The following is a 13,204-nucleotide window of genomic DNA, read 5'->3' as shown; positions in this document are numbered from 1 at the left end:
AATACGATAGAACTACTTTCATTTGAATTAGCTGAAATGTCTGCTTGGGGCAGAAGGAAGATGGAAAGAAAGAAAACACAACTTTTTAAGAATGAAATGCCAGTGCTGAAAAATGACTGCAGTCCTCATTAAAACTGACACCAGAACAAATTTCCTTTGATATATAAAGTTTGTGTGCTATTAGAAGCATTTACATCTTTTTATTCTGAATCTCTGTGAGATCCTCCATAGCTTTCTTTAATCAGAGTTATTAAAGCAAAGCATAGAATACATTGATTTATAAGTACAAATAACAAGCTATACTTGCAAATGATATTTTTCTTTGGAAGCAGAGTACTGTCTTAAATATATGTATAATGATAAAATGATAATCATGCCACTGAAATTGCACAAAAAATTCTCTGAAAAATTATCAGCATAGTGCTTATCTTTGTGGCTCTGTGTTAATGAGATACGCGCCAATAAATTCTTTTCACTTGTACAAGCAGACTTGAAACAATTGCTGTGGTTTCTCAAAATTATGATACAATTTTTTTATAGTTCAGTTTTATAGTTCAGTTGACAATTCAGTCTTACTTTGTTTTTACATTTATCTCCTTTTATTCAGTTACTCATGCACTTTTCATGCAGCTGTTACTTGCAAACATGTCAACTTACACCATTTTGGGGGATGCTTTCCTACATCAACACTTTACAGTGTATATGATACAGAGAATCTCAAGAAATCCAAAGGGACACTGCATGTGCACCCCCATCAGAAAAAAGATGGCAAAATAGGTCCTGATCTAGTATTTGAGGAATATGTGACTGATCTAGAAAGACTGACCTCACTCCACCGAATTTTGAATCCGGATCATTTTGAAACTTCAGTACTAACTTCCATCTCAACATCTCCCTAGTTTGGTTCTATCTTCCTTTTCCAGACTTTGTCAGAAGAACTAAAGGGAACTTTCAAGTCAGAACTTAGTGGACAGAATTCTCACTCATTAGAGTGTTTTTTGATATGTCTGCTTTTGTGATATGCCTGTAATTCTGTGTCCCCATTTCAGAATGTCAAAATTTACTTCCCTGTTCCCCATTGTCTTTAACTATATTTTTCAGGACTCTATAAATAAGAAAAATGCTTCCAAGTGAAGTACTCAAGCAATATGTTATATTCAAAAGTCTTTCTTCACCTGTTGTTGGTGAAGATTCAGTAGGAAGGGTTACTTACAATGAGACACAAAGTACAGTGAATCCTCTGCTATATTTCTAAGTTAATATCCAAGATTTAAGCTCTTCAAGAATCTAGCAGAAAAGCAGAAAAGCTCCCTCTCTAGGCACTTTCAAGCACAATGATTCCAGTCTTTCACTTGACTTATCACAATATTCTTCAAGACAAACAAAATACTGACTTATCTAAGAGGGTAATATGGTCAGGAAAAAAATAAACAATTTACTATGAATTGCTTATGTTCCAGGCAAAAAATACGTTATGTTCCAGCAAATTAATTTTCTTTCTGCAAGATAATTTCTCTCCTGTCAGCTCAATAAAACCTATATAAATGGTCAACATTAATATGTAAGATCAGTCCATTATCATTTACACCAGAAAGTTTCCTTGATATTATAGCAGATTTTGCTTTGTGACATGATCATTTTGCCCTTCACGAAAATCCCTCAAGATATACATATATGGCATCACAACATGATGAAAACTACATAGTTTGAGCTACCACATTTCAGATTTAATATAAAACCAAGAACAACTTCCTTTCCCAGTGAGGAGAAAAATAAAATCAACTCCCATTTCTGAACATGCTTCACAATGGACATAACGCATTTGCTGATATTTAATGAAAGTAAATCTTTAGCAACCAAAGAGGAGTGACTTTCAAACTGAGAATATAAATATTGTCTATGACAAGAATTCTGAAGTATTCTCTATAAATATAAAGATGTTAGTGAAGACTGGGAGGGGCATTTCTATGAGACTTGACTTAATAATAGCAAGTTATTAAATTAAGAATTCAGAGAATCTCTATAATCCAATGAATCTTCTCTTCTGGTTGAAGCAGTAGTAGGTAACAGGCCAGAATTGGTCAGAAAAGATTATATTACTTCCTTATGACTGAAACCAACAACCATCTTCCTCTAAGGCTCTTTAGGGCCATGTTATCTGCTGCTGCATAGACTTCCTAGAGGGTAGATTTAGATTTGATATAAGGAAGAAAATTTTTATGAGGAGAATGGTGAGACACTGGAACAGGTTACCCAGAGAAGCTGTGGATGTCCTGTCAGACAGGACTCTGAGCAATCTAATTAAGTGAAAGATGTCCCTACCCATGGCAGAGGGTTTGGATCAGGCAAGTTTTAAAGGTCCCTTCCAACCCAAACCATTCTATAGCCCATTGATTCTATGATGTATAAAGCAGATGAAGGTAATAAAACAAGCTACCATATCCTAATACATATATGCACATAATATTTTATTATATAAGTCAGAATTAAAACTTCTAATACAGCTAAATTTAGGGTCATTAACATCAACAATAAAGTGAACATATGCTTCTATTATATTATCATTTAATAATGAGAATTACAGCTGAATAGTCATTTGTAGCCTTTTACCTAAGTTCCAATATGTGTTTTTCTACGGTTGTCCCATTTCAACCAAAAATTTTATAAAATATTTATCATGATCAAAGATTTATTCAGGAATTATTTGATGTCTTCACAGGCTTACTTTAAAGCACTTGTTTAAAGGCTTAGTTGAATACAGATATCTACCCTTCCAGACCAAACCATTCTATAATCCCCCTAGAAAAGCTGGTGCAGTATGGGCTGCAGAACAGTGAAGTAAATTAAAAACTGGTTGAACAACCAGGTCCAGAAAGCTGCACAAAGTGTAGTTGGAGCAGTGTGCCCTTGGGGTTAGTACTGGGTCCAGTCCCATTCAATATCTTAGTTAAGGATCTGGATGATGTGCACCCTCAGCAAGTTTGCTGAAGGCACAAAACTGTGGTGACTGGCTGATAACGCCAGAGGGTCATGCTGTCATCCAGAGAGGTCTCCACGGGATGGAGAAAGGGTCTGACAGCAACCTGTCAGGCAATGGGCACACACTGAAACATGGGAGGTTCCTTCTGAACATCAGGGAAAACTTTTTCATTGTGAGACTGGCCGAACACTGGCACAGGTTACTCAAAGGTTGTAGAGTATCTCCTTGTAGAGGAGATAGAATCAGGGAGCTTGTGGAATATCTGGAGCCCTCTGGACATGGTCCTGGGCAGCCTGCTCTAGTTAACTCTACTTTAGAAAGGCAAGATAACCTCCCTTACAATCTCCACGATTCTGTGATCCTGTATATCAGTTTAAAAAAAAGAGAAAAATTATAAGCAAAGGGATACAAGGCTTAATTTATCTATGCACAATAAACATAAGGTTTATTCAAAAATTAAAAAAAAAAGAAAAAAAAATCAGGTTTGGGTGTTGGTTTTTGTGGTTTAGGGTTTGAGAGAGGAGATGAGGAGCAAAAGGAGCCATATCAGAAGACTCCTACATACAGTGTTAGGAAAACAAACAAGACTGCATAGTCAGATCCCAGAGTGGCAACAAAACCATTTACATTCTAATAAAAACTTAGGAAGATGTTAAACAGAAGACAACAAGGCTAGACAGTTTCAAGGAGCAGGCCAAGCTGTATCTGAGGTCTCTGACTATTATTATTACTGATTTTCGATAGCCCTTGGAACACCAAGGAAATTCCATAGGACTGAAAGAAACTGTGGTGTGCAAATACTGAAGATAATGACCTGCGCTATTACAAGCCACTCCCACTAACATTGCTGCTAAACTAATGTTGCTGCTAGACAAAATAATAGAACATTATTAATAAAAATTTAAATAAGGTAAATGCAATTACTGCAAATCAACATGGATTTATAAAAAGTAGATCTTGTCAACTATCCTGATCTTCTGAAGGTGGGGGTTTTTTCTGAGAATACAAATTTGGATCACAAGAAATTTGCATATATTTTCCTTTATATCTTTTTCTGCATACACTGTAATAGTATGCATTTTGAATTCTGAAGACAGTTGACTGACAGTGTAAACTATTTTAACAATTATTCAGAATTAGTATAAATGTGACACTAAATATCCTAAAATGTAACCTTTACAAAAGAAATGAGTGGTTTCTAGTGAGAACTAGTAGAAGTCTGATTTTGAGCCCTTCATTACTTATCATTATCATATGAACTGCAGAAAAATATACAGTCTATGAAACTGAAGATGACTTGAAGTTTACACATGTCACAAGCCTGGGACATCTTGGTCAGGTGGTAAAAGGAAACATTAGGTATTTCAATGTGCCCATGTGTCAAGTCATAAACTTAGGGTAAGGAACATAGCTCCAGACTGAGACATTCAATGTCAGGAGGAAATGCATCAAAACCTTGACCGCTACATTACTCAACAAAGGAGGACAAAATAAACTGTACCCCTCTGATAAATTAGGCAGGGCATCTGATGACAACTGACATGAACAAGTCTGATGTACTCAGCAACATTTTTTCAAGTTTTCACTGACAGTTGCATCTCCCCCATCTCTGAAGCCCCTGAATATCAAGGCAAGGATCGGGAGAATGAAGTCCCATCCATTGTAGGAGCAGATCAGATTCAAGACCATCTGAGGAATCTGGAAAAAACCCATGGAAACTGTCAAGATGCATCCCATGGTCCTGAGCGACTGGCAGATATAGTTGCTAAGCTGCTCTCTATCACTTCTGAAAAGTCATGACAGTCGAGCAAAATTCCCAGTGTCTGGAAAAGGAGAAATATTGCTCCCATTATTAAAATACGTAAAAATTAATATCCTGAGAACTACCAACCAGTCAGCCTCACCTCTGTCTCTAGGAAGTCCATGAAGCAGTTTCTCCTAGAAGCTATGTCAAAGAATGCAAATGACAGGAAGGTTTATTAGAGAAAGCAAACATGGCTTCATGAAGGGCAAAAGGACTAATCTGCTGGCCTTCTACAAAGGACTGACTGCACTGGTAGATAAGGGAAGAGCTATTGCTGTACCCTACCTGGACTTCTATTAGGCCATTGACACAGTTCCACAAAACACCCTTGTCTCTAAATTGGAGAAATGGGTTTGATGCATTAACTGTTAGATGGAAAAGGACTGGCTGGATAGCCATGCCCAATCAATCAATGGCTCAAAGTCCAAATGAAGATCAGTAATGAGTGGTGTCTCTCAGGGATATTGGGACAAGTACTGTTAAATATCTTCAGTAATGACACAGACTGTGGGGTTGAGTGAACCCTTAGCAAGTTTGTGGACGACACCAAGCTGAGTGGTGCAGTCGATGGCCTGAGGGATGGGACACCACCCAGAGAAAGTGGACAGGTTGGAGGAGTCGCCCCTTGTGAACCTCATGAAGTCCAACAAAGCCAAGTGTAAGGTTCTGCACCTGGGTTGGGGCAATCCCTGGTAGCAATACAGGCTGGGTGATGAATGAATTGAATGCAGAAAAGGGCTGGGGGATATAGGCAGATGAAAAATTACGTGTGAGCTGGTAATTTGCACCTTCAGCCCAGAAAGCCAGTAATATCCTGGGCTCCGTAAAAAGAAGCATGGCCAGTAGGTCAAAGGAGGTGATTTTACCTCTCTACTCTCCTCTCCTGAGACCCTACATGGAGTACTTGTTCAGCTCTAGGGAACCCAGCAGATGAAAGACATTGACTTGTGGGAGCAGGTTGAGATGAGGGTCATGGAAATGGGCAGAAGGCTTCTCCCTTTCATAAAGAAAGTCTGAGAGAAGTCAGGTTGTTTATCCTAGAAAGGAGAAGGCTCCAGGCAGACTTCATAGCAGCTTTTCCATACTTAAAAGGGGACTACAAGAAAGATAAAGAATGACTTTTTACTAGGGCAGGCACTGATAGTATAGAAGGAACATTTTTAAACTAAAGAGGGTAGATTTAGATTACACGAAAGGAAGGAATTCTGGAACAGACTGCCCAGAGAAACTGTGGATGTCCCATCTCTGGAAGTCTTCAGGGCCAAGCTGGACAGAGCATTAAGGAACCTGTTCTAATGGAAAGTGTCCCTGCTTATAGAGGTGGGGTTGGACTAGATGATCTTTAAAGGTCCCTTCCAACCCAAAACATTCTGTGGTTTGTTGATTCAATGCTGTGTAAAGCAGATAAAAGTAGTGACACAATCTATTATATGACCATAGTTGAGTTTAGTGATCCTTTTTGGCCTCATAAGTTATGAAGATGTAGATTTGGGACCATAATTCACTCACAGCATTCCTTTGACACAATTTTTTTCCATATGTATAAAAGATATACTCTGCACTGACCTAAAGTCTAAAACTACATTTTATGAATAATCGCAGAGTTAATAAAAGCATCCCTTGTAATGATATTCTAAGAATTGTTTTTGGAAAAATATAAATCTTAACTTAATTAATAATATCTGATTATCTGATTTAACAGGCCAGGATTATGGCACAGCAATTAAGCAGTGAAGGAATTTCAATTGAGTTATTACCTGTGTACCTAGCTTTCACAAATGGATGAATTAATCAGGAATCAATGAAGACAATCACCCTTACTTTCAGGCTCAGCAAATTACTCGATAGGGTGATGAATCGATGAAAATCCAAGAGAACTAGTGGATTCAGTTTACTGCTGGAGGGAAGGGTGGAGAGAGGGCAGAGAAAGAGAGTAAGATGATTAAAAAAAAGATAAAGTAGGTATGTGGAAATGGCAAATAAATTAAGAGCAGAAGCAAATGGGTGTGTGGTCTGGTGGTGTCTGTTTTTTGGAAGAAGGTTGGAACTGTAATGGATACCTTCTCTTATCTACAGGGAATTCTGCTATCATTTCTAACAGTTTGGCTGTACCAGGGAAGAATCAGGTAGGACATTCATCATACAACTGACAGTATGCCCAGTAGCATAATTTTTCTGGATCTAAACCAAAGGAAAAAACATTAGAGAGTAAAGCTTGCTGAAGCTTGGGAGCATGTAGTCATAGAGAGCCTGCCCTGTACAGACTATGCTTCTGACTCCATTTCTCATAGAAGCTCACTCCTTTCCTAATGCAATGTGAATACTGTGGACAGGGCAAGCTGCTCCTTCTGACTCCATTCCCCAGCAGAAAGAAAACAGGTTACTGTTATTATATGAGAGACAACTTCTGTTCAGCACATCTTTTTTGAGGTATTTGAATTTTTATCTCTATTCAGGGAAAAGAATATGTACAAACCCTTCCTATGTTTCACTGACAATCTGGGCAGAGTCTAGAGATCTTAGGAAGGCATCTGTATCTGAAACCTGGCTCAACAGGGTGTAAATTTAAGTTTTTTGTTTTCTTGTTTGTTGGTTTGGTTTTAAATATGACAAGGTTTTCCCCAAACATAGTATTGCTACTATTAACATAAATGTAACTGTGAGTAAAAGCACATCCTAATTTAACTGCATTTCAAACAGTGTTTCAAGAACTTTACGCTCAGAGCCAGTAGGCAGAGGATTCCCTTGTTGAAAAGATCCCAATTTGAGATTCCCTTGCCTGCTATGTTGTATCCCATTGCATTAGGCTCATTCATTTAAACTTCCATTCATTATGGAAGTAATTCTGCCTTTTCTTCTTTGGCAAATCTTCCATCACAAACTTTCTGTTACCCCTTATGGAAATGGACCCTCGAAGTCTCCTCAGCTCATCTGCTGATCTTCTGTATTACTATCCTCTAAATTCCAGGCTTTCACTGGGTTCATAATAAATACCAGTTTACATATACAAGATGATTGAGCAATCAATAAGAGACCTATTTATCAACATCTAGGTGACTAAAAAACCCCAGACAGTGGCACCTCTCTATATATGATGCGAAAAAATTCTTATAGACAGATAATTCCTACATTGTAAAAACAGAAAATAGAAATGTAGCGTGCGTATTGCTGATTTCCCAGAGCTAAGAGTAGAAAATATTAAGTGATGTGGTAGTTTTACAAAATAAAACAGAATGTTTATGTCCTATTTAGATAGTCATTAAATTACTACAAGAAAATGTTACTTTCCCTTTAAGCTGAGACAAAATATTCACAGACAAATACTAAATGTTCATTCTAAAATATCACACTTATTTGTGGGATGGAAAATCCTTTGGCTAAAACTGTTCAAATTCTCCCTAGCTACTAGAAATTATTCTTAGCTGCTTATTTTATTTACACATTTAAGGTTGTAACCCAACTTGAGCTTTTACTGATACAAATGCAAAACCTGGCAACAGAGTTTCTAGATATGCTGAAGTTGATTTTAGCCACTGATTTATGTAAAACACATTTTCTGGAGTGCATACACAGCTGAAAATAAAATATTTGATAAATATTTTAAAGGGTGATAAATATTAACATCAAATTATGAACCATAAGTGTAAACAAGTCTTTCAGTCCCCCAGTGGGCTTAGCAGGACCGCCTGCCTAAGTTAAATGTCTGAAAGAACCATCTCTCCACCAGGAGACTGTAAAGCCAAAAAATCTCTAGACTTTTTTAGGTAGAGGAAAGAGGTAAATGTGAATGTCAATATCCTTTTCTGCTCTGAATTATCAGTTGTTCAGGCTTAAAGACGAAATCAGAAAAGGTTGGCTACTACAACAGTGAATGAACATTGAGACAATTTTTTAGGCAGGAAAAGTCTCAGCTTTGTAAAGTTGCTTTTAAAATTGCAGAGCTATTAAAACCAAGAGCCCAAGTTCTTCATAAATGTTAAACATCGGACTTGAAAATATTTTTATTGTATCTATGATGTGTTCAAAGTTGGAACGGCAAACATCTCAAAGGAATTGATTACTGATTACTGTAATTTCTCACAGCATCAAATTTAGAGATTTAACATGTTCTGCAACTGGCCAGTGGTCTCAGATTATCTACCTATCCAATGCCAATGAAGCAGCTGAATAAATGAAATGCAATACAGATAAAATCAATGTTAGTTCAAAGGCTGAAGTCTGAAGAACCTTTTAATCATTTCTAGTATCTCATACCAATGGACTGAATCATGAACTTCTCACTGACAAAAAACTTAACCACACTCACACTGCTCCTAAAATCCATGGCACAACTTCTATTTCCTTCAGTGAGAGAAGACTCAAGCTACTGGACTGCCCTCTTTGTCCCACAGGTCTTTCTGATCTTTTAAAGAAAGATTCCATCTTGATGTGGATTTTGGAAATAATGCAATAATTTTAAATTTCTTCTTTAATATTTTCAAGACTAAAAAAAATTATGAAGTCACTCATTATTTTATTTGATGAAGAAGACTGATGTTGCTTCTCTAACATTTTCAAACTGAAGTGATTGAAACAATTTGCGAGTCCATATACTTTCGTAAGACCAAGTATGACGGGTACTTAGGAAAAACACATTGGTAGGGGCAAACCTGAAGATTTAACTAGTTATCTTATGTTTGACCCATGAGCCAAATCACTCAAAGCTAGATCTTCTGCATATGTAGAAAAAGAAAACTCCCGTAGTTTGTACATAGTTTGTTATTGTCCAAAACATTAAAAGTATTACAGTCTTAAAAAGTCTAAAATATTGCAATAAATACTAAACATTGAACATGAGATCTGATGCTTTGTAATATTTAGAGATCCAAGCTGAAATTCCCAAGGAACATCTACAGGAAAATCTACTGTCTGTCATAGGTACACAGTAATGTTACTTATTCAAGAAGATGTACAGTTTAATGTCTGACTAATATATTATATATAAAGAATTTCCTGTCACAGCTGCATCAACTGAAATAGGCTTTCAAATGTGTTAAAAATACCTGAGAAAAAAAAAAGAGAGAAAATAAAAAAATACTTCTCATCTCCTTGCAAGAGAAGCAGCCAATGTTCAGAAACAAGTTTTCAATTCATAGCCTTTAACTTCACTTTCAAACTTTCTTGCAGACTGAACCACTTACTGAAGCACTCTTTGTGCTTTACACCATATTATTGCAAGAGGTAAAAGAGAATGCATATTTTTGCTTTTATATATCTTAATGATTTACTATACCTGCCCCCCCATTTGATTTCTGCATCAATTCTTGTAAAATGGGTTCAAACTTCAACTTCAGCAGTTGTATGGGACCTACCGCAAAAGTATGAAAAGTATCAGAACTAGAAGTTTTGATAGTTCTGTACTGATCACGTTTGCATTGCACAAAAATGTACACAACTAAAAAAAAAAAAAAAAACAAAACCAAAACCAAACCAACTAACCATAAAAAAACACAAAAAAACCGAAACAAAAACAAAATCAAAAACCTAGCTGTGAAAAATAATTACTTTTTAAGTGAATTGCTTTCACACAGAAGCAGATGATCCTATAATGAATACTTTCAACATTCTCATTAAGTAACAAGTTTGCTGCTTTGTGTGTTTTCGTTTTTTTGTACGAATACAAATGAAAGTTAGTCTACCCATATTCATATTCTTATCATTCTATCTTAGTCATGTAAAAGACTATAAAGAACTAAATCTGTATTTTCCATGTTACTTTTTATCTTGTGATGACCTCTCCTGGTTGAGCTGTTCATTAGCCCTGACTCCAAAAGTTGAGTGTTTTCATCCCTCTATGCTTATTACAAAAAAATTGCAGGAATATGAAGAATTTATTACCAAGGTATGAAAACATGACCACAAATAGAATTTACAGTAAGATCTGAGCATTAGTGTGTGTGATACTGTATCACAGTGTATGTTTATTGTACTACAAGATGGGCTTTCAACACCTACTTCATCTTGAGATAGAACTGAATGAGATTAAAAGCTTTCAACACGATCACTTCTGAATCAGTATTACTGAGACACCATGCTAATGACAAAGATAGACTTACTTGCTTTGCAAAGTAAACAAACAGTTGAGATGCAGTATATTCACGTAAATGACATCCAATTCTATTCTTTCTGAAAACTGTATTTTTTCTACACCAGCACTAGCAGACTATAGGAAAATACTGAATAGCAAGATCATATATAGGGATTTGTAATTCACTGTATGACATAACTCTTGCATATTTCCTAAAAAATACTGTAAAGAATAATCTTGCTGTTCTTAATTATTTCAAAGTCAAAACATAAAGTAACAATGGAGGATAAAATGAAATTCTGGTTGGAAATAAGTTTTACATCAAAGTTGCATTTCTCACAGGTTTTAATTCTGTCAGAAGTATTCCCAATATGATGTTCAAAATCAACTGATAAGGAATTAAAAAAAAAAAAAAAAGAGAGAGATAAAAAGCTAAGTGCAGTATCTTGGCAACAGAAAACAAAACTCTCCAATGCCATTCACAATCAGTTGCATTCAAAGTTACAAACAACCCCAGAAAATATAGCACATTGACAAAATACAACACAATGACGAGTTTGTATAGCAAAGCATGCAACAGAATAATCAGTGAAGTGGTGCACCAAACTACTGTGACACAGCACTTGAGTTCCCACTGTAGTACCCCTTCCCAAGCACCAGTAAGCCTTTACAAGAATTTTCAGCAATGTGAACAATCCTTTTGTAATTTTAAGGCTGACGTGTACTTCTAGCTATATTTCTGTTTCCAGTAAAGAAATCTAGCTCCATTTCACTTTCAGAAGTGAGTCAGAAATGAAATGCTACTTAATACATAAGAAGCATAGTGTATAAGCTCTTGGGAGGTGAATTAATATACGGAAATCTTTGAATATCTGTCAAGATGGGAATGTATATGAGTAAATTGTAATTAAGTTTGTATTAATATCACTGTAATCGGAAATTCCAGGAATAAAGGATATATAAAACCATTAACTTCTCAACTAACTAATTTCAAAAGTTAAAGATTTATTTGTTGGGTAATCAGATAACCCATTGTATGTCATTTTCAACTTATACTACAGCCATTACTTACTGAATGACAAAAACAAACAAAAAAGCTCAGAAACCCTATTAATAGCAGGGAACTTGGTTTTCCAAGAACAAATTTCTGGCAATCTAAATCATAAATCTTTGTCCCCAGACATTCCTATTATGCAGAGCCTGAGACGCGACCACGAAGAAATAATATTCTTAAGAAAAATTAGATAGCTGATCAAAACTAAGCAGTAAACCTCAGGATCAATACTTCTCCTAAACCAAAGGTAAGAAAATAACTGAACATCCTATAGCCTCTGAGACCTACATGCAATGTAGACATTGCTCTGCATTTTCTGTTGACACACAAACAAATACAGTGTAAGCAAATCCTGGAACAATAACATTGTTTTATTTTTCAATAGATATCAGATCATAACAGATAGAAACCCACTGAGAAAGTATAGCAGTGCTCCAGTTCCCTAATCATTGCATTGTTCAGTCCTGCCCCCAAGGAAACAAACAAACAAACAAATAAATAAATAAAGTGATCTACACAGATCTTTATGGAGTATATACATTACATTCTATGACAATTCCCTGCTTGGTCAGTAGAATCAATGTCCATTCACATATACACAATCCCAACACGTCTATCTGTAACATCTCAGGACACTTCTTTCCTCTATGAACAGCCGAGTGAGCCAGCAGAAGCGTCTATTTCTGACTTATCTATAAAAATACACTGTTTCATTTCAGTGTGCATTTCAAAAACACTTTGGAAATGGCAAATGTTTTACATGGTCTAAAGAGAAACAACTAAACACTTAACACTGACATCTACCTGCAAATGTTTTGCTCGGAACTACAGCTCAGTGCACTGTTAAAGATTTGATCAAATACCCATTGAAATCAATGAATATGCTGTCCTTTTTACATTGATAGAAGAATTGGATCCTGTATAGGGTTTTGCAGTTCTCTGGTCTGAAAGTTCAGCATTTCAGCAGATGCTTGATCATTTCTCTACTATTACTGCCTCCCTAGGAGGCAGCTGGTCTTCTCTAAAATACATTTGCTCATTTTATTATGGGCAGCCAAACTTCACTCTCAAGAAAAGCTGTCCTGTCTCAGTTCCCTCTCATCAACTCACAAACATTCTTTCCTCTTCAAATGAGACAGAATTTTCTCTTGCTGCTCCTCGATAAAACACTAGTTATGGAAACTGCTCACATCTTCTCTTTTATCTCCCAAAACTGTGGAAGGGAAGTACTTCCAAATGCAAATTGCATACCTTCTGAGAAAGGTGGGAAAAAGCAAACCAAACCATAAGCCAAACGAA

General features: G+C 36.2%; 1 protein-coding gene across 1 annotated transcript in view; it reads right to left on the bottom strand.

Moving 5' to 3' along the window:
- CNTNAP2 (contactin associated protein 2) overlaps window positions 1–13,204 on the bottom strand; it is a 1,027,914-nt gene that overhangs the window by 1,013,986 nt on the left and 724 nt on the right. The window lies entirely within an intron of this gene.

Source organism: Pseudopipra pipra, chromosome 1 (genome assembly GCF_036250125.1).
Source record: "Pseudopipra pipra isolate bDixPip1 chromosome 1, bDixPip1.hap1, whole genome shotgun sequence".
Classification (NCBI taxonomy): Eukaryota; Metazoa; Chordata; class Aves; order Passeriformes; family Pipridae; genus Pseudopipra; species Pseudopipra pipra.
The sequence above is the reverse complement of the archived record's forward strand: the minus strand, read 5'-3'. Positions and strand labels throughout refer to the sequence as shown.